The sequence below is a fragment of the Humulus lupulus genome, chromosome 4 (genome assembly GCF_963169125.1).
Source record: "Humulus lupulus chromosome 4, drHumLupu1.1, whole genome shotgun sequence".
In the NCBI taxonomy this organism is placed as follows: Eukaryota; Viridiplantae; Streptophyta; class Magnoliopsida; order Rosales; family Cannabaceae; genus Humulus; species Humulus lupulus.
The window spans coordinates 187,416,326-187,437,568 of record NC_084796.1 but is presented as its reverse complement, the minus strand read 5'-3'; positions in this window follow the sequence as shown (position 1 = coordinate 187,437,568).

Sequence of the window (21,243 nt, the reverse complement as noted above, 5' to 3'; positions counted from 1 at the left end):
GCAGTCTTTGAATTAATGAGCATACCATCGTCATACACCTCCATGTTTTTGCCGACCTGGTTAGCGAACATTTTGTTGACTAATCGTTGGTACATAGCACCAGCATTCTTCAGCCCGAATGGCATAACTTTGTAGCAGTATACATTATGCTTAGTCATGAAGCAGGTATGCTCTTGGTCTGCATAGTTCATCACGATCTGGTTGTATCCAAAATATGCACCCATGAAAGACATGAGCTTGTGACCAGCTATGGCATCTACCAAGTGATCAATTCTAGGTAATGGGAAACAGTCCTTGTTGGAATCAGAGAAGTCAATGCAAGTTCTCCACTTCCCATTTGGTTTCAGGACCATAACGGGGTTAGCAACCCAGATCAGGTCTTTTGCTTCCCTGATAAATCCGCATTTAAGTAGTTGAGCTACTTCTTCTTCTAATTCTTCCGACCATACTTTCCCCAAAAGCCTTTATTTTTGGGACTTTGCAGGCACATTCTTGTCCATGTTCAAAGTATACATTATTATACTTGGACTGATTCCCACCATATCTTCATATGACCAGGCAAAGATTTCTAGGTTCTTACTCAAGAATTCGACTAGCTCCTTGTTCGTTTCAGCTTCAAGATTTTTTCCTACTTTTACAACTCTTGAAGGTGTTTCTGAGTCGATACTAATTTCCTTTAGCTCCTCCATAGCTTTGAGCTAAGATCTATCTTTGCCTATTCGTGGATCAAAGTCGTCTTGTTGGGCATCCTCGTTATCTCCTTCTCGAGGTTCTTCCGTCCCATGGGTAACTTCCATTACCTGGGACTCGTCACCTTCTTTGGCTATGACCATTTCCTGCTACCCGGGTTGTGATTTTCCCTTCATAGCTATGTTGTATCATTCTCAGGCAGCAAGCTGGTCTCCTCTTACTGTGCATATAATCGAAGTTGAAGGGAACTTTATTACTAGGTGTCGGATCGAGGTAATGTCTTCAAAAACCATCAGTGTGGGTCGTCCCAAAATCATGTTATACGCAGCCGGATAATCGATTACAACGAACTCAAGTATTTTAGTAACAGTTCATGTATCAACCCTAGGATGTGCACCAGTCTGATAGTCCCTATGTCGCCATTCCTTCACCTAAAAATATGTATAGTGTCATTGAGGTCGCCATTAGATCAATTACGAATAATTCCATCTTTTATAGGGTGGACATAAAAAGCACATTATTGAGCTCCCATTATATACCAATATCCTTCATACTTTCGATTAGCGAGCTGAATGGCTTCCACCAGAGGGTCATTATGTGGGAACAAAACGTGGCTAGCGTCCTCTTCCATAAAAGTAATTGGTTGTTTTTCCAACCATTGTTGTTTTGATAACCATTGCTATGGGATAAATTCCATACCGTTATGAGTTTTTAGCTCCTGCATATACCACTTTTGGGCTCCATTGCTCATGGCCGACAAATGAGGTCCTCTGGAAATAGTAGTTATATCTCCTCCTACCATTGGAGGAGGGTCAACTCCGTTCTCTTGATCCATCTGAGTCCTAGGCTAACTTATCGGAGTTTCTAGAACTAGACGAGAATTCTGCCTGGAAAATTGATTGGGAGCAACTCAGTTTCGGGCATACTTGGCTAACGGTCCATCCCAAATGAGAGTTTCAATCTCATCCTTTAATTTTTGACAAGCATCAGTATTATGGCTGATGTCATTATGGTATTGAAAAAACTTTGGGGGATCTCTCTTCGGCTTCTGATGCCTTAATGGCTTTAGGTTCTTCCACTGAAGGCGATTATAGTTCCCTAGGAAAATATGTTCCCGTGTATCCATCAGGTTAGTGTAGGTGGCATAAATGGGCTTGAATTTTTCCTCGGGCTTGTTCTTCAAAGTGCAGCTCTGGTCGTCCTCACCATTCTGTTTCCTCTTTTTGTTTCCCGCTTGATTATTATGGGTAATAGGTTGAGCCATAGATGCAACCTATGTCACCGCTCCAGTGGGCTGAATAGGGGTCTGGCTGGCTTCTGTGACAGAAATTCGGGCCTCCTCCAAGTTTATCCAATCCTGAGCTCGGGCCAAGAACTCATCTACACTTTTATCTCCTTTTCGTTGGAGCTTCTGCCATAGATTGCCTCCAATCAAGATTCTCGTTCTCATTTTTATGAGCTTGGAGCTATCATCAGTGTCTCTAGCTCGTGCTACATCATTGGCAGACCTGCTCAGATATGCTTTGAAGGACTCACCAGGTTGTTGTTTTATGTTGGCCAATGAGTCAGCCTCTACACGAGTTTCCTTTGAAGCTCGGAATGCTCTCTTGAACTTGGAAGAGAACTTCTTCCACAAGCTTATTGAATGTTTTTTGTACTTTTTGAACCGCTATCTGGCAGGTTCGATCAGAGTCGTGGGGAAAAAATACATCTTAGGTCAAACCCGACATTGTGGGCCATCATTAGTGTATTGAACATCCCAAGGTGGTCGGATGGATATGTGTTTCCATCAAACGCTGGCATGGTCGACATCTTGAAGGCAATAGGATACAGAGTTGCTGCAATATTCAGGCTGAAAGGTTCGAGCTCCTCATCAAAATGACAATCATCAATTCCTTTTCCAGATAAGAGCTTCTTCATTTGTTCGTCCATCAAGGCCAGTTGCTCGAGGGTTGGGTTTTTGGTCTCTAGGTTAGTTGGGAGTTGTTCACTAGCCCCATCCTAGTTTGCTTATTTGATGGGTTGTTTTCCCCCCATGTTCGAGCTTGGTTAGGCAGGGAATTCTCATTGTCGCGTACAATAGACGAACCTCCCCATTGTTGAGTATAACTCATATCATCATTGAGAGCTGGATCGAAACGAGGAATTTGCACCGAACTAAGATGATTCCTCAGGTCGCTTTCATACCTGCCTCCATGTTGTCTCCCCGTTCAGTAACTTCCATTTGTGAAACTTACAACCCGCGGCTGAGATCGAGGAACTGGATTATCAGCACATGCTCTTGGGACGTAAGTGTCTACTAACGAGGGAGGATTTCTCCTACAATTTCCACAAACTGGAGCATCTCTCTGTGGGCGGTGGTGTAGGATGTCTAACTTGTGATGGTGGATGTCTTATCGGTGAGGCAATCCTCGTCCCATCAAGATGGACTAAATTAGCTCGTCTCAGTTCTACCCCGATATCTTGAGTTCTTTGTGCCTGTGGTTCTGATCGCGGCACAGGAAGAATCACTAGGATGTTTTTTTTCTCTATGAATTTGTCACAACTCGCCCTGAAGGGTTTTTATGACATTCCTTGGAATCTGTGCTGAAGGCACAAAACTGGGGGCGTAGTTCTAACCGACCGAATGACATGTAAATGATGGTTCTTGTAATGATTAGGGGCTGAGCACTCCGGTGACGTTGCTCTGAAGGTACAGAGCTCGAAGTGGCGGTCTTGACAGAATGACTGCAATTGGGTCGGTTATTGCTATGGGGCTTATGGGACCCACTTTGCCTCTTTCTGATGCTAGCATCGGTTGCAAGATGGGGTAACCGAGCTAGGACCTCCTCGATCTGCTTGTTAGCCCTAGCAAGATGGCTCCTTAATTGGGCATTCTCCATCTTGATGGCTGTTAGATATCCTGGATTAGGATTTGGTAGGCGTGACGCTGATCTCCTAGTGTCGTCTTGGCCCACCTATTGCTTACCAGGACGTTGTTAAACATCTGCGCCATTTTTAGTGGGAACAGCTGTATGATGCGCCTCTTGCCTATCGGACTGTTCCATTTCTTTATCGTGCATCGATCGAGTAACCACCATGATGAATGTTGATTGAAACTTGTAAAGGATTCATCACTAATTTCCTCTCAACGAAAGCACGAAACTGTTAATGCAATTTTTCTTCAATAATAGATTTAGAAATCTAATAAAAGGATATTAGTGCTTATTTGTAAACTGTAATGAACTTATATGAACAATTTTGTCACACACACAATTTTACATGGTTGAGTGGTTAAAATCCACCTAGTCCACTAGACAATATTATTACTCTTTCACAACTTAAACAGAGTTTCTATATTACAAAAAGTCATTCCCTTTCCTGTCCATTATCCCTCATAAATATGTTAATCATTTAATAAAGAATATTCTCATTTACATAGGGATACGATTGCCTAATAGAAATTACTCTTGTTATCTCAGAAAATATATGTGCAATACAGCCTGGACATTATGAGCGTATAAAGAGCCTCCGAGTCTCTCAGGATCCTTCACTACGCATCATGACCAGGTTCCCACGAGCTTAACATCTTCATTGAGCTGGTGATCGAAGAGTATCCGAACCTTAGTTCGGATTAAGTTCATAGCGCTCTAAATGGGATCTGGCCACTACATGTCTCGAACTGGATCGTCATCCTAAGAGGCGACCTGATAATTATCTGAATGTCGTACTACCAAGTCCTAACTCGAGCTACTCACATCATCATTAGCTAGATTTTCTACTTGCTTTCTTTTTCCAATTGTTCATCTGCCAACTGTACCCCTAGCTGAGTGATTAAACCCGTGCTAATTTTTAGGGAACAACAATACTAAAGAGTAATGATGAAAATTTTAATGCATTTAAGATATACAAAGCCGAAATAGAAATTCAATTAGATAAGAAAATGAAAGTGTTTAGAAGTGATAGGGACGGTGAATACTCTCAAATGAATTTAATATGCTTTGTGAAGAACATGGAATTATTCAGGAATGTACTACTCCATACACTCCACAGTAAGATAGTAGTCAAAAGAAAGAATACAACTTTCCTTGAAATGGTTCATGTTATGCTATTATATGCTTAATTGAATTATAATTAGTGGAGTGAGGCATTACTTGAGGCATGTCATATACTTAATCAAATTCATATGAAGAAAGATAACATCTCTCTATATGAGACATGGAAAGGTAAAACACCAAACATTGGTTATTTAAAAGTGTGGGTGTGACTTTCTTATTACAAGAGCATGAGTCCAAAAAGTACAAAGTTGGATCCAAGAGCCATTAAATGCTTTCACAGGCTATGCTTTTCATAGCAAAGCCTATAGATTATTAGACTTAGAGTCTAACATGATTATTGAATCTAGAGAAGAGGAATTCTTTGAGAATTTGTTACATGGAGATAATAATTCTATAGAGCCCATCATGATAGAAGAATCCTCAAAGGTTGTTGGGCAACTAAAATTGCCTAGAAATAGTGGGGGTTGATACCTGAGATGGTATCAACCTCTTCATGTTCCTTCATTTGAAATGTGGAAGAAAGAATCATCTTTGTTTCTAAGATGACTTTCATGTCATTGCATAAAATCAACATATAGACATTCTAAGATTTTAGTGTTATCATAAACACTTGTCTCCATTGTTATGTTTAAACCCATTAGAAAATATTGTTTGGTCAAATTTATCATGGCATTGTTTTGGGTCTTGTTTCAAACCATATAATAATTTGACAAGCTTGCTCATTTCCTCTTAGAATGAAACTCTCCAGCTGTTCCATATAGACCTCTTTATCAAGGTCTCCATATAGGAATGTTGGTTTGACATCCATTTGATGAAATGTCATATAATATGATAGTGCAACTAAACACTAATTGAGGTTGTCCTAGCAACTGGTACATAAGAGTCAAAATAACTAATTATTTCCTTTTGTTTAAAACCCTTGGCTACAAGTTTAGCCTTGAATCTTTGTAGGGTGTGATCGGTGTGATATTTTCTCTTAAATACCCACTTACACCCAATTAGTTTAGGACATTGTGGAAGATCAACCAATTCCCAAGTGTGGTTAGCCATTATTGAATCTATTTCATTGTTTATTGTCTCTTTCCAAAATGTAAAATCTATTGAATACATAGCTATAAGATCTCATGCCAATAGTTTAAGACAATGTTTTCAATGAAAACATGAAAACAACAAAAATATGAACATATTGAATTTATCTAATACATTTAAAACACTTACATATACGCAACGGAAATTATGAACTTCTCCTATTTGATTTTCTAACATTTTGTCCTTGATGAATGCTAGATATTGTCAAGAATTAAAACACAACACTAAAACGAAGCCACAATCTTCCAAGTCTTTCTCTAGATCAAACCTAATTTAGTGTGGGTTTGTTCTCAAAATATGAGATAAGAAAAACAAAGAGAAATAGAGCGATGGGCTCGTGGTTTTGAGAGGCTATTGGAAGTGTCACTTACCCAAAATAATGTTAACTTTAATCCTCTCATAAGCTTCCTATTTATAGCCAACACCTTGGGAATTTTAATTACCCATTAAATAAATAAATATTAAACAAATAAATGAGATTTTATTCAACCACAAAATGGCTTAGGAAATCCCTCTTGGTCGCCATCATAGGTGTGGTATTTCAATGATTTGTTTCCAAATTTGATATAAAAATCAAAACTTTATTTATTTAATTTAATAAATTAATTCCTTGTTCAATTAACTAATTTTGATTCTTGATTTAATCTATTTTATTAATATTAATATTAATTTATCAATATTAATAAAATTTTCCCAAGTGAAGTGACTATAAAATTACTCTTTGAGAATTTGCAATTAAATCCTCAATCTTTCTCTTTTTTTTATCATAAAATATCTATAAAATAATATAAAATTATTTATTCTCATTGACCTTTTCAACGTGATATTTTATAATTGATAATTAAATAAATTGTGTGAGACTATTAGGTCTGATTTAATCAGAGATGACATGTGGACGATGAATCTATGAATGCAAGCTACAAAAAGTTCTTGTGATTTCATTTAACTAATAAATATCATCATAACTTATTAATTTTGAATGACTCTACTATAGACACGAAATTGAACTCTTGATTCATAGAACCTATTTACTCGTATAAAAATGCAATCCATTGTTATAACCATTTTCGTCTGTCAATTCTCTATCGATGATATACTAAAGAGCTGGGTATAAATTACTGTTTGACCTTTCATTAGTATTTTGCCATTAACTCTATTTTATCCTTAACTCCCACTATGTCACTTATAACTAATATATTCGTGAAGTGAATCACAAATATAAGTGCTTAATCATTTATCCATTTAGACTAAGTAATAAAGGAAGTCACATTTCACTTTTTGTACAAAAGCTATAAATTTTTGTATCTAGGATAAATACTCTCATTCAATTATATAACTAAATCTCCAAGATTTAAGTATTAGCAATGTTAAAAGGATAAACCCAAATAATATAATCAATCAAAATATTATCACTTAAAATTGAGAATGACTTGACAAATGATCAACGTTGTGACATTGATTAGATTCGATAATAATGTTACTTATTTATTTAGTTCGATGTAACAAAATACATCTGATCTCATCTACTTAGTTAATGCTCTGGATCAACATCACGCCGTTGTGTAAGTTGACCTTATCGTAGGTTACCAAATTAGTGAAAACCAAATGCACTAATTTAATCATAGGACTAACTATTTTGAACATTCAATTAAAATTATAATCCAATGTGACCTAGTCACTATAAGTGTAATGAAAAATATATTTGAGATTTTATACATGTTTGTATTATAATAATCATATAATAAAATATGTAAGCAATGTGAACACAAATGATTTCTATTTCTCTTTTTGATAATAATTCGTGTTATATAAGAAATCTGATTTACAGGGCACTAAACCCAACAATATCTTCTTGGTAGGTCTAAGGATCATCCTCTACTTGAAGAACCATAGGAATTTTCCAAATGACTTCTTCAAGGTTGCCTTCTAGTAGGTTGAAAGAATCCATTTGAGAACAAATCTCAATTGATTCTAACTCTTCGGATTTTAGGCAATTTTGGTTGCTCAAAAACCTTTGAAGATATATCTTTTGGAGATTTTTCTATCACAATGGGTTCTTGAGAATTATTATCTTGATTTAACAAATTCTCAAAGAATCCTACCTTTCTAGATTTATTAATTACATTAGACTCTAAGTCTAATAATCTATAGGCTTTGCTATAAGAGGCATAACCAATGAAAACACATTAAATGGAACTTGGACCTAATTTGGTCATTTTTGGATACGTGCTCTTGCAATAGAAAAGGCACCCCCACACTTTAAAATAATCGATATTGGGTTCTCCTTCTTTCCATATCTCATATGAAGAGATACTATTTTTTTCATAGGAATTTGATTAAGTATATGAAATGTTGCAAGTGATGCTTCACCCCACAAATTATAATTCAACTTAGTATGTAATAGCATAGCATTTATCATTTCTACAAAAGTTCTATTTTTTTCTTTTAGCTATACCATTTTTTTGTGGAATGTATGGAGTTGTACATTCATGTATAACACCACTCTCTTCACAAAATACATTGAATTCATTATAAAAGTATTCACCACCCCTATCACTTCTAAGCACCTTAATCTTCTTATTTAATTGATTTTCTATTTTGGCTTTGTATATCTTAAATGCATTAAATGTTTCATATTTACTCTTAAGTAGATATACATAAGTGAACCTAGAACAATCATCATGAAAGTTAAGAAATACCTATTTCCACCTCATAAAACATGTCATTCAATTCACACAAGTCACAATGAGTTAAGTCAAGCAAGTTTGTACTTATAACAACACTAGGATAAGGTTTCTTAACCATTTTAGATTTAATTCATAATTCATATTTATCAACATTTCTAACTTCACAATTTATCATGTCACATTTAACAATTCTTTTGATAATATTATCACATAAATGAGCAAGTCTATTATCCACAATGAAGGAGAAATAAAATCAACAACATAGAAAGAATGGGAGGAATTATTATTAGAAACATTGTTTTCAAGAGGACATAATTTAACCATCCCTTCACACAAGAGTACACCTTCCAAACAAAGACCCCACCCTTTGACAAAACTAGCTTGCCAAATTAAAATACTGCTTTGATATCCAGTTTGCTTAGTAAATCGTCACTTACAAGGTTTCTATTCATCTTAGGCACATAGAATACATTGGTGAGAATCACCTTCATCGTAGATGTGAAGATCAAGTCAATGGTGTCTTCTTCTACCTTTGATTTCTTCTCTTTTTCCATTTGTATCTCATGACCATCTTTAACCACATCAAAGTTCTTGATAAATGTCTTATCATAAGATACATGAATGGTGTTCACCTTGCCTTGGATAACATTTACTTCACTTAGGGTAGCCACAATCTCATCATTGGTGACATTTATGTTGCCCTCATTTTGGTTTTTGTTTAATAAAAATTCTCTACAATAGTGGCCACCATTGCCACCTACAAAACAAGGCCCTTTGTTGGCCTTGAATTGAATTTTGTTCTTCCTTTGGGATAGAGAGTTGTCACCTTTATTGTTGTGCCTCTTGTTGCCTTTCCCTTTGTGATGAAAATTTTGAGAGGGTTAAGTAGTGCCTACCAAATTTGCCTTTAAGGTCACTCCATTGACCTCATTCTCACACTTATCCCTAGAGCGAGATTCCTCTTCGATTCTCAAATGTTTGATAATATTTTCTAATGATATTTCATCATTCTTGTGGAAAAAAAAATTATAGTCCCCCCAACTGTGAGGTAGCTTTGTAATGATAACACCAACAGGGAATGCCTCGGGTAATACAGTCTATAGGGTACTCAATTTATTGACAATAATTTGCAATTCATTAATTTGAGGAAGTAATGGTTCATCATCAAACAATTTAAACACCATAGATTGAGTAAAATTAAACTTTTTGGTAGCTTCCTCCTCTACTTTGTACTTATTCTCAAAAGTGTTTCAAATTTTCTTAGTGCCACTATTGTTGGTGTAGAGATTATACAACCTATTTGAAAAAGCGCTAAGAATGTGACCCCTACATATGAGTTCATCCTCCTCCATTTTCTTCCTCTTGGTGATAACTTCAGCGGTGTCATCCTTCTTAGGAGTTAGGAGAGGTTTCAATTCTGGATTCAAGATGTAGGAGACTTTTAGGGTGGTGAGAAAAAACTGGATCTTGCCATGTCAACGAACGAAGTTTGCCCCATCAAAGCAATCCAATATAACTATGTCTTGGTGCTTGAGTTTGAGAGCACGAAGAATATGAGCTCATATGTTGCGGTCACATCCTCAACGCTCTGTCGGATCGTCTCTATAATCACTACACCAACACAACATTGGTAAAGGAAATTTGGGAAGAACTTGAGAAGAAATACAAAGCCGAAGAAGAAGGTACCAAAAATTTCTCATAACTCAACATATGGAGTTTCAATTTTTTGATGAAAAACCCTTACTTCCACAAGTACATGAATTACAAGTTAATGTGAATAAGTTACCCACTTTTAAGATAACCTTGTCAGAGTCCTTCATTGTGGGTGCCATTAGCAAAGTTTCCTCCAACTTGAAGGGGCTTTAGGAAAAAGATTCTCCATAACAATTATAAGATATCTTTGGAAGAAATCCTTAAGCACCTAAGGATTAAAGAAGAGTCTCATTCTAGAGACAAGTGTATAGAAGATTCCAATAGAGGGACATCCAAGGTTAATTTCATAGAGAAAATCTCTTAATCAAAAGGGAAACCTCACAATAAGTCCCAATAAAAGAAGGACAATTATCTAGCCTCAAGGAAGAATGAAGGGAAATTTAAGGGTATCAAGGGCCCTTGTTTTGTTTGTGGCAAGAGTGGTCACTAGGCTAGAGAGCAAATTCTGAAATTCTACCAACTTTTGATCCAAGTTCAACACAATTAAAGATGAGGTTGTTGCAACCTTGAGTGTAGTGAATGCTATCCAATTAAAAGTGCAAGGATGGTGGTATGGCATTTGTTCCACCATTCGTGTAATTTATGATAGAGGAATCTTCAAGACATTTGAAGAAACCATGGATGGCCATGAAATCTAAATGGGGAATGAGCATAGATTCAAGGTGATGGGCAAGGGCAATGTTGATCTCTTCTTCACATCCAGAAAGAAAGTCCTTCTTACAAATGTGTTGTATGTTCTGGATATGAGTACGTACCTTGTAAATGGAAACTTGTTAAGCAAATCGGGCATCAAAGCAATGTTTGAGTCCGGTAAGCTAATTTTTTCCAAGGGTAATTACTTTGTGGAAAAAGGGTCTATGTATGATGAAATGATAAAATTGTGTACTCAAGACTCTAATTTTTATAATAATGCATCTACATCTTCATGTTATATGATTGGCTTTGAATCTATTTGTAACGACCCAAATTCGCTAGTAAGGCTTAAGGGCCTTGATTAGCATGCCTGGAGGGCATAATGGAGATTGCGTGTGATTTTAGAGATTAAGATGTATAATTATGATTTAAAGCATGTTATATGATTACTTGAGTACTTGAGATGCATGACTATGCGTGTTTGTATGCGTGTAGGCCCAGATTAGGGTAGAAGGGCATAATCGTAATTTTGGTCATTAAGGGCATAACTGCTTTGATATATGTGATAATTGTTGAGACCACATTATTATGTGGATATATCTGCGATCTGTGACTCGAGACGATCCTAGTGAGCTAAGTAGCGGAAAAGTCATAGCGGGGATTTATACCCGGCTCGGGGTGAGCTCATGGGTGTAAATGGGAATTTAGTGGATGAGCTGGAGATTATTGTAACATTGAGGAATGCTATTGGAGATTAATTAGGTATGGGGAATTAAGCGGGAAATAATAGAGACATTCGAGGAAGTAGCGAGAATTAGGTAAATGACTAAAATGCCTTAAGTGGACTAAAGGATTAGAGTTAATTGGGAGGACATAAGGGTCATTGGACTTTTAAGGATGGGTATTACTGAGGTTTTAAGTTAGTGGAATTTATAGAATATCAAGGAAGTCTGAAAAAGAAGGGAAAAGGAAGAGGGAAAACAGAGAGAGTTTCTCTAAAGTCGGTTTACACTTTCCTTCATCTGTTTCTTGAGAATTTCTAGAGTAAAGCTTAGAGGAGAGCTGGGATAACTAAACATCAAGGATCTTGACCTAAGACTTGTAACGACCCGGATTTTCAAGACTCGATAATGCGGAAATATAAATGTTTTCATTTAACAAAATGTCTCAAAAACCCATAGAAAAAAAAAACTTTTTAAAAAAGTCGTATGGCCATACTTAACATTTAGTTACAAACATGTTTTACAAAGATTAGAGTGAGCCTAGTTTAGGAAAATTACACAACATTTCCAAAAAGAAAAAGGCTTCCCAAATGGTCGGTCCACATGTACATTTGCAAGGAAGACTCCAGCGCTCACTGCTCTGCCTTGCCCTTGCTCTTACCTACAACATGAAACAACTAGGTAAGCGAAAACGCTTAGTATGATCAACTTTCAAACAAAGCATGTAGAGAATTAGGGTTCCGGACCCATCCGGACCCTAAACAATCAATTTCAAGAACGCTAAAGCGTCCTGGCAAACATATGGTCATGCCTGATAACCAAGGATAAATTAATTCACATCTAGATAAAAAATCCTGCACTCAGAAAATCCCAGAGCAAGCAGATATATTATATCACAACTATATCTTATCAACAATTATATCCCTACACTCAGAAATCCCAGAGCAAGCAGATATATTATATCACAACTATATCTTATCAACAATTATATCCCTGCACTCAGAAAATCTCAGAGCAAGCAGATATATTATATCACCAAATAATTCGAGACCAACGCTCGACAATTTCCAACAATTCATGCGTAACGCGCCCTCCAACATAATTGCTAATCTGTAAAAGAGAACTGAGTCCCCACACTAAGATCTAGCCAATAAATATTCTCATCAAGGGTAACTATCGTGTTACCTAGGGCATCGCTACATATTCAAGAGTGTAATCCAATTTACACGATTTTATGGAGACTTCTATGTTAATCAGTGGTGCTAGTGAGAAGCTGCCCCTAGGGTGTTCAACCTCACTCTATCTTGGCAACCCCTAGTATCTCTAGGCACTCTCACGGAATGGCCAATATTCACGGCTGCTATCCGGGAATAACTTATCAGAGCACTTGCTCGGATTCTAACCGTCCAATGATTAAGTAAGCATGAGGGCCCCTAGGTCCCATTTATCTTGGCGCCCCTAGGTTTAACCAGCTTATCCTCATCTCATGGCCACTCGTCTCGGTAATGAACCGGACATAAATAAAATCAAGCAGTGTGACGGGGATCAACCGTCTAGGATATGACGGACTTCTACCGCTCATATTTTCTAAATCAGCACTCACTAGACTAACGTCTCTAAGCAACTTTCTATGACAGCCTATGTATATGCATGTATCCCTATACTAACATACAAGACAATAATCATTTCATGTTGCAGCCATATAATATAAGTTGACTTACTTGGAGTCCTTAGCGCTCAGCAAGTTTTCACCCTCCAACGTTCAGTCCAGTTACGCTTAGCCAATACTGTAGTTATCCATACAGTATACTCGGATTAATTATGGCACTCATAATTCATTATTATTATTTTGGGCAGTTTGGTCATTTTAATAAAAGTCATTTGTAAGGATTTACAATCCTTATTTGGTTTTAAACCTATTAAGGAAAGTTATACAAAATATTCGAGACTAAACCCTAAGTCTCGGGGAGACCTATCCTAAGGTCTCGATACCTAGGCTCGGGTATCACAATGGTATTTCCCCACAACCCGCTAAAAATCTTATTCTTTCAAGGTATCACTATTAACCCCCACTTTCGACTAGTCGGTTAAAATATGTAAGATTTTAGCCGGTATTATATCCAGAAAATACAAATAAATTCCTTAATTATTTTTAAAGAAAATAAACTCTTTAAATTTTCCTTTTATTTTTCTTAAGGTTTTAATATCTAAAAACCGTTTTAAGAAAATTGCCTAATTTGTCTTAATTAGGAAAACCGTTAAAAATTTCTCATCTTGACTAATTAATTTTCCAAAAGCAATTAATCAATTTTACTTACTAGAAAAATAATTCATTTAAACTCAAAGGGGTAATTTTAGTGAAAATATGATTTCAAGACTTACCAATTTATATCTTGAAATAAACAAAATTTTACTTTTTACCTTATGTTCCAAAATCTCATTTTTACACTAAGTGTGAAAAACCTATTTTTCACATTTTTAACTACATACTTCGTTAGTTCATAACTTGAAATTTACTTACCCAATTGTTACCAAAATTTCCCAATTCCATTTTTGTTATGCCATTTAGGTCTTTGTAAAATCTTAGGTCAAAATGAGCATTTTTTATTGGTGAAATCATTTTCCAACAATGAGGTAAAAATGACCTTATTTTCAAGTCCTTATTTTTTCCAAACTTTGACAGTTAATAACTTTCAAACTGTTTAATATTTTCTTACCAAATTTTACAGTGGACTAATAGGTTATGCCAGAAATATGTCCACAAAATTTTAGAAAAAACTGGGTTCATTTGCCCTATACAGTGGCTGTCCAAACTTGGTTCCGAAAATGAGAATATGAAAAAAAACAGTTTTTTTACCTAAACTTTGAAATAACATAACTTACTCATTTCTAAACATTTTTTAGTGTTTCAAGAGCTCAATTTTATGTACTCAATCTCAACAACATAACAGTACAATGTAATTTTACAAAAACAATATACAGTGGCTACTTGACCCCTTGGAAGTCACAGCTTAAAACATGTTTTGTTTTAGGGTATCCTACAAAACCCTTGGGGGTTTTGGTTCCCATTTTCAAAAATCAATACACATGCATCATAAAAATTATTAAACAACTACCATAACCTTATTACATCACCAACAAGAAACTTTAAGCATTAGATATACAAAATAATGCTTAAAACTAAAAACCCTACAACCAAAATCATCAAAAGTAAACTTTTTACCTCTTTGGTGTTCTTGCTTAAGGTTTGGACCTTCCTATTAGCTTTGGCTCCTCCAAAACCTTTCAAAAACCCTAACCAACTTCCCCCAATAACATAGTTAATTAGCTATTTGAAACTCTAAGCTTAAAACTTTACAAAAGCCTAGATTAGTGAAGGTTTACCTTAGGGAAAATACTTCCTAGACCAAGACTTAGCCTCCAAGTTTTCCTTGGTGTTCTTGAGGTTGAATATTGAGAGAACACTTTGAATGGTCTAAAAAAATCAGATGAGAGTGAATGAGAGAGGGAGAGTGGTCGGATTTAGGGGTTAGAATGGCTCACACAACTCTTCAAAATATCACAAAACACTTGAGTGCTTTTCTACCCACTTGCCCACTTGACTTCTTAATTAAAATGGGAGTTAAACTTTATAAAATTGGGTTCACACCACTCTAAAACACCACATGGCCGGCCACCCTTTGCCATATATGATCATTTCATTATTTTTAAATTTTTTTTTTATTAAGGTTAATAAAGGTTTCATAAGAAGAAAAGTCCAAATTGGCTTTTGACACCTTTTTTTTTCACTCTTATTAAGTTTTAATCACCAAACTTAACATTAATTAATTAAATTAAATGTCTCTCACATTTAATTTAATTAATCACATAGTAAAATTTAACCTAAGGTCCATTCATGGAATAAAATTCCCCATTTCGGTAAAATTAGGCATTTAACACAAAATGCCCTAAAATTTCCATTTTCTTTTAGGTTTATTATTTTTGACCAAACTTTAACTTTTATGAATGTATTTTATGCCCAAAATATAATTGCCATGATTTTTCATTTTATTTTCCGAGATTTTTACCCGATCAGGGTTTTTGTGTCGGTCCAGGACCGAAAGTCTTATCTTGACTTTTAAAATCACAAAATTCATATTTTGGCTAGCAATAACTCATGGAATACTTACAAACAAAATATAATATTATTTAAAATAATATTCTTAACCCGGGGGAAAAATCCCGACCCGAGTCGTTTAAAGGTACCCGAAAATGCAGGACGTTACAATACCTACAATTTATAAAGGTTTCGTCCTCGAAACTTAAAACAAATGAGGATACAGCTCCCTCATCTTGTCTTCTATTTCCCAGGTTGCCTCTTCAATGCCATGGTTACACCACTGCTCCTTTACCAATGGCACCGTCTTGTTCCTCAACACTTTTTCCTTTCGGTCTAGTATCATAACCGGTTTTTCCTCATAGACGAGTTGAGGATCCACGCTCAGCTGCTCATAGCTGATTACATGCGAGGGATCACACATGTATTTTCTCAATAAGGATACATGAAACACGTCATGCACCTTAGACAGGGCGGGAGGAAGAGCTAAACGATAAGCTACTTCCCCGATCCTCCCTATGATTTCGAAAGGTCCAACGAACCTTGGGCTAAGCTTTCCTTTCTTTCCGAATCGCATAGCCCCTCGTAGTGGAGCTACCTTTAGCAGCACATTATCGCCAACCTCAAACACCAGGGGTCTCCTGCGTCTATCAGCATATTTGCGTTGTCGATCAACCGAAGTTTGCAAGCGTTGCCTTATCCGTCGGATGTCCTCTGTAATCTGATCAACCTCATCTGATTCGAGAAACTTTCTTTCATTGGTCTCGTGCCAATGAATCGGTGATCGACCTTTCCTTCCATACAATGCCTCATACGGAGCCATCTTGATGGAATCATGATAGCTATTATTGTAAGCGAACTCTATTAGTGGAAGCTTCTCATTCCATGACCCTTGAAAGTCAAGCACGCAGGCTCTTAGCATATCTTCCAGTGTCTTAATTGTTTGTTCGCTTTGACCGTCTGTTTGTGGGTGGAAAGAAGTGCTAAACTTTAGTTTAGTACCCAACCTTGTTTGGATTCTATTCCAGAATGTCGAGGTAAAACGTCCGTCGCGATCTGAAATGATGGAGTTGGGTACACCATGCAGTCTCATTATTTCTGTAATGTAAATATCTGCTAACTTATGTGCGCCATAAGTTACCTTGATCGGCAAGAAATGAGCGGACTTAGTCAGCCTATCCACGATAACCCAAATGGCATCGTGCTCCTTGGGAGTGGTTGGTAGACCTGTGACAAAGTCCATAGTGACCATCTCCCACTTCCATTCCGGAATTTCTAAGGGTTGTAACAATCCGGCTGGTCGTTGATGCTCGGCCTTTGTCTGCTGACAAGTCAAGCAGTGTGCCACATATTCTGCCGTCTCCTTTTTCATACCAGGCCACCAAAAGTACTTCTTCAAGTCTTGGTACATTTTTATGGTACCCGGATGCATGGCATAAGGAGCATTATGTCCTTCGAAAAAGATCTGCTTCTTGATCTCGTCATCATCATGAACACATATTCTTCCCTTGAACCCCAATACTCCATCCTCGGAGATATGGAATCCTAGTCGCCCCTCGTTCCTCACTTCGTGCATCAATCCTTGAACCCAAGGATCGACTAACTGCCCGCCTCTTATAGCTTCCATAATGGTAGGCTCGATAGAAAGGTTAGCCAATTGACCTACTACTATCTCTAAATCCAAGGTAGCAAGGTCGGCTTGTAACTGCGGTGAAATTTCCTTCACTGTCATCACATAAGCACCTGGTTGTCGACTCAATGCATCTGCCACCTTGTTTGCTTTTTCCGGGTGGTACAGAATGTCGCAGTCATAGTCGTTAAATAGTTCCAACCATCGACGCTGTCTCATATTCAATTCCTTCTGAGTGAAGAAATACTTCAGGCTTTTGTGATCAGTGTAGATGTCGCAGTGTATCTCGTATAGGTAGTGCCTCCATAGCTTGTGGGCTGAGGAGTAGCAAGCCAAGGGAGCCTAGGGATAGCTTGTGGGCGAAATTCTATCAAAGGTATGAATTCTAAGCTTTAGTTCTGATGTTCAGCTGGTTTATGTTGGGTTTTAGAGTTTGGAGGTGGCTATGGTGAATTTTGAGTTTGTGATTGCATGTGCTTGGATTTTAGATGGTTAGGGTGTTTGGGATGAGTGGAGTGTGGTCATGAGGTTGTTTTTAAGTTTGGGTAAGAGTTGGAAGAGGTTTGGTTGAGGTTGGCTCGAGAAAATCGCATAAGGGAAATTTTGGGTGTTGGGCTGTCTGTGACTAGCGCTACAGCGCTAGCCTTTGGGCGCTGTAGCGCTAGGCCATTTTTCTGGAAGGGTTTTGGCTTCTGTCTGTAGCGCTATAGCGCCCTCCCAAGAGCGCTGTAGCGCTACCCTGCCTTCTGAAGGGGATTTTAGGGTAATTTGCAAGGGTTTTTGACCTAAGGTTTGGGGTTTGGTTCCACCACCTTGTTTGGAGGAACTAGGTCATCCCGGGGGGCTCAGGATTGGCCCCGGGCTAGGTTTTGAACTTGAGGGTTGATGTTGACTTTGGCCATGATTGTGTTTAGGTGAGCGCTAGGGCTCGAGTGGGATCGTGCTCAAGGTGTCGAAGGATTAAAGCTATTGAATTGAAAGGTAAGAAAACTGCACCCGAATGTATGGTTGTGAATGGGACTAAGTGCTCCCGAAAGTTGTATTGTGTCATCGTTGGTATTATGCCAAGGGACGCGTATAAGCGGTCTAAGAGTACCGTTCATGGGTTTAGCGCACGGAGCGCAAATTGGCCATTGAGTGCCGGAAATAATAGGATAACAGAGGGAGCTGCCTGTGAGCGCTAGCCCTGGTTATCGTCTGTGCATTATGTATTTGAGCTGAGATGCTTAGTATATGAAATACTTGATTGATGATACACTTGAGTTGATGAGATGCTATATGTGTAATTGATTTATTGCTAGTTGTTCATGCCCTGTTGTTTCTGTGTTTTCTTGCTGGGCCTTGGCTCACGGGTGCTTCGTGGTGCAGGTAAGGGCAAGGGCAAGCTGGACCAGGCCTGAGGTGGAGAGCTCCGAGGTGAAATGTACATAGCCAGCCGTTCGATCACCACGGTCGAGAAGTGTGTCAGGACAGAGATTACCTAACAGCTCGCTTTTGCCTTAGTATGGCCAGCTGATGTATCTAAACGTTGTAACTTTTGTAAATGGCTTTTAAACTGTCAATTTTGGGATCCCATGTACGTAAACAATGTTTAGTAATGAAAACGTACTTTTGAGACCAAAACACTTTTAACCCTAGTTCCTCTACTATTTCAGTAACACGCTTTTACTTTAATGACTTGATTAGCAAGTCTGGCACTTTATAAACACACAGTGTAACGGTCTTGGCTATCCAGGGCGTTACACTATTACTTTGTGGAATAATAGACTTGTTCATATAGGTTATAGTACAATTAAAAGAGTTATTAAATGTGATTTAATTATATGCAATGATATTGAGAAAGGTAAATGTGAAATATGTGTTAAATTAAAATGATGAAGAAACACCATCCCAGCATTGAAAGCGAAACTAACTTGTTAGATTTGATACATAGTGATTTATATGAATTGAATGGAATAACAACTAGACGTGAACATAGGTACTTTATTACCTTTATTAATGATTATTCTAGCTTCACATATGTTTACTTGCTTAAGGATAAGGATGAAGCCTTTAGCATTTTTAAAATCTATAAAGCCGAAATTGAAAATCAATTGGAAAAGAAAATCAAAATAATAAGATGTGATAGTATGGTATAATACATGAATGTACAACCCCTTATACACCCCCAACAAAATGGCATAGCAGAAAGAAAAAATATAACATTTGTTGAAATGATAAATGTTATGCTCTTACATACAAATTTGAGTTTTGTGTTATGGGGAGAAGACTTGCTATCCACTTTTCATATTCTAAACATGATTCATTTAAATAAGAATCAAATTTCACCATCTGAGATATGGAAAGGAAAGAGACCCAACCTAGGGTATCTCAAAGTGCGGGGGTGTCTTTCCTATTCCAAGAGCACGGAGCGTAAAGGGGCCAAGTTGGGTCCAAGGGCCATTAAGTGTGAATTTTTAGGTTATGCTTCAAATAGCAAGGTCTATAGGCTATTAGACTTGGAGTGTAATGTCATAATTGAATGAAGATTGTAATGGTTGGTTTTGTGGCTTAGGTCAACTGTATTCATATTTTTGATTTGTAAAACAGTTTCAACAGTATTTTGGGGATGCCAAATGTATAATCTTTTACGATTTTAATGAATGTCCAAATATTTTATAATCAATGTTATCAAATGAGTTTTTATTTAAATTTAATCACACTTTTCAACCTAAAACCTCGATTAGTGAGCTAATGGCAAATTTATAAATCACATGGTAACGACTCTGAAGCAGTAGGGCGTTACAGTAGTATTTGTGCTGGAGATGATAGGTTGAAGAAAGAGAAAGTGTAGAAGCCATGGAAATGGATATAGAGTAATAGAGAAAGAAAAAATAAGAAAAGACGGAGATATGGAGAGATATGCATTTTACCATGGGCAAAGTCTTATTTTCAACTTGTAGACTCTTTGTTCATGCATCTAGGGTAGAGATTGTGGTGGGGAAGAAGACCATGCATGAAGAAAATCACTTAAATGAACCAAGGGCTCCAAGAACTGGAGCTGTGGCACTAAGGCTATGGCAAGCCTCTTATACCATGAAAGGAAATCAGAAAATAGAAAAATTGAGTAGAAAGATGTATTCAGTTGTATTCAATATGATAGCCAAACTCAGCTATAAATACATTGAGGAAACAAGGACAGCTGTCCAATATAATAACAAAAGATAAATCAAATAAACTAACTATAATTACAACTAATTATATTGTTTACCACTATATATGTATGATCCCGGCTAGTATTAATATTTTTTTAAAGTCTTCTCCTGCAATGCCCTGGGTAGCCAAGACTATTACACTATGTATTTTAAATAGTGTTGGACTTGCTAATTAAGACATTAGGACATAAACATGTTACTAAGGTTAATCAATGCTACTAAGCATGCCTTATCATATACACATAGCAGTCAAAGGTCAGGCCTTATCAGTATATCTCATGCTTCCTAGTAAACAAGAAGATAAGGCATTTATATTTCATTTAAAAAGTTAAACATATAATCACATATAAAGTTACCAAACCTTGAGTCAAGCTGGTTTTTAGTGGCGAGTGTACAAGCCCAGCCAGTCTTCAAGAACCCTTAAACCTAAACTGCTCTGATACCAAGTTGTAATGCCCTGGGTAGCCAAGACCATAACACTGTGTATTTTAAATAGTCCTGGACTTTCTAATCAATTCATTTGGACATAAATGTGTTACAAAGGATAATTAATGGATAAGGGTTAAAATATTTTGATCGTATAAATAGTTGTTTTTCATTAAAAAGTAAGAGTTTGTACACGGGATCCCAAAATGGTGTTTACAAGGCAATTACAACCCTCAAAATAATTACAATTGTAGCTAGCCTAAGTGGAAAAATAAAATTTGGCTTTAGTCCTTGTAAATCCCTCGGCTGTCGGTCGAGCAGTTGCC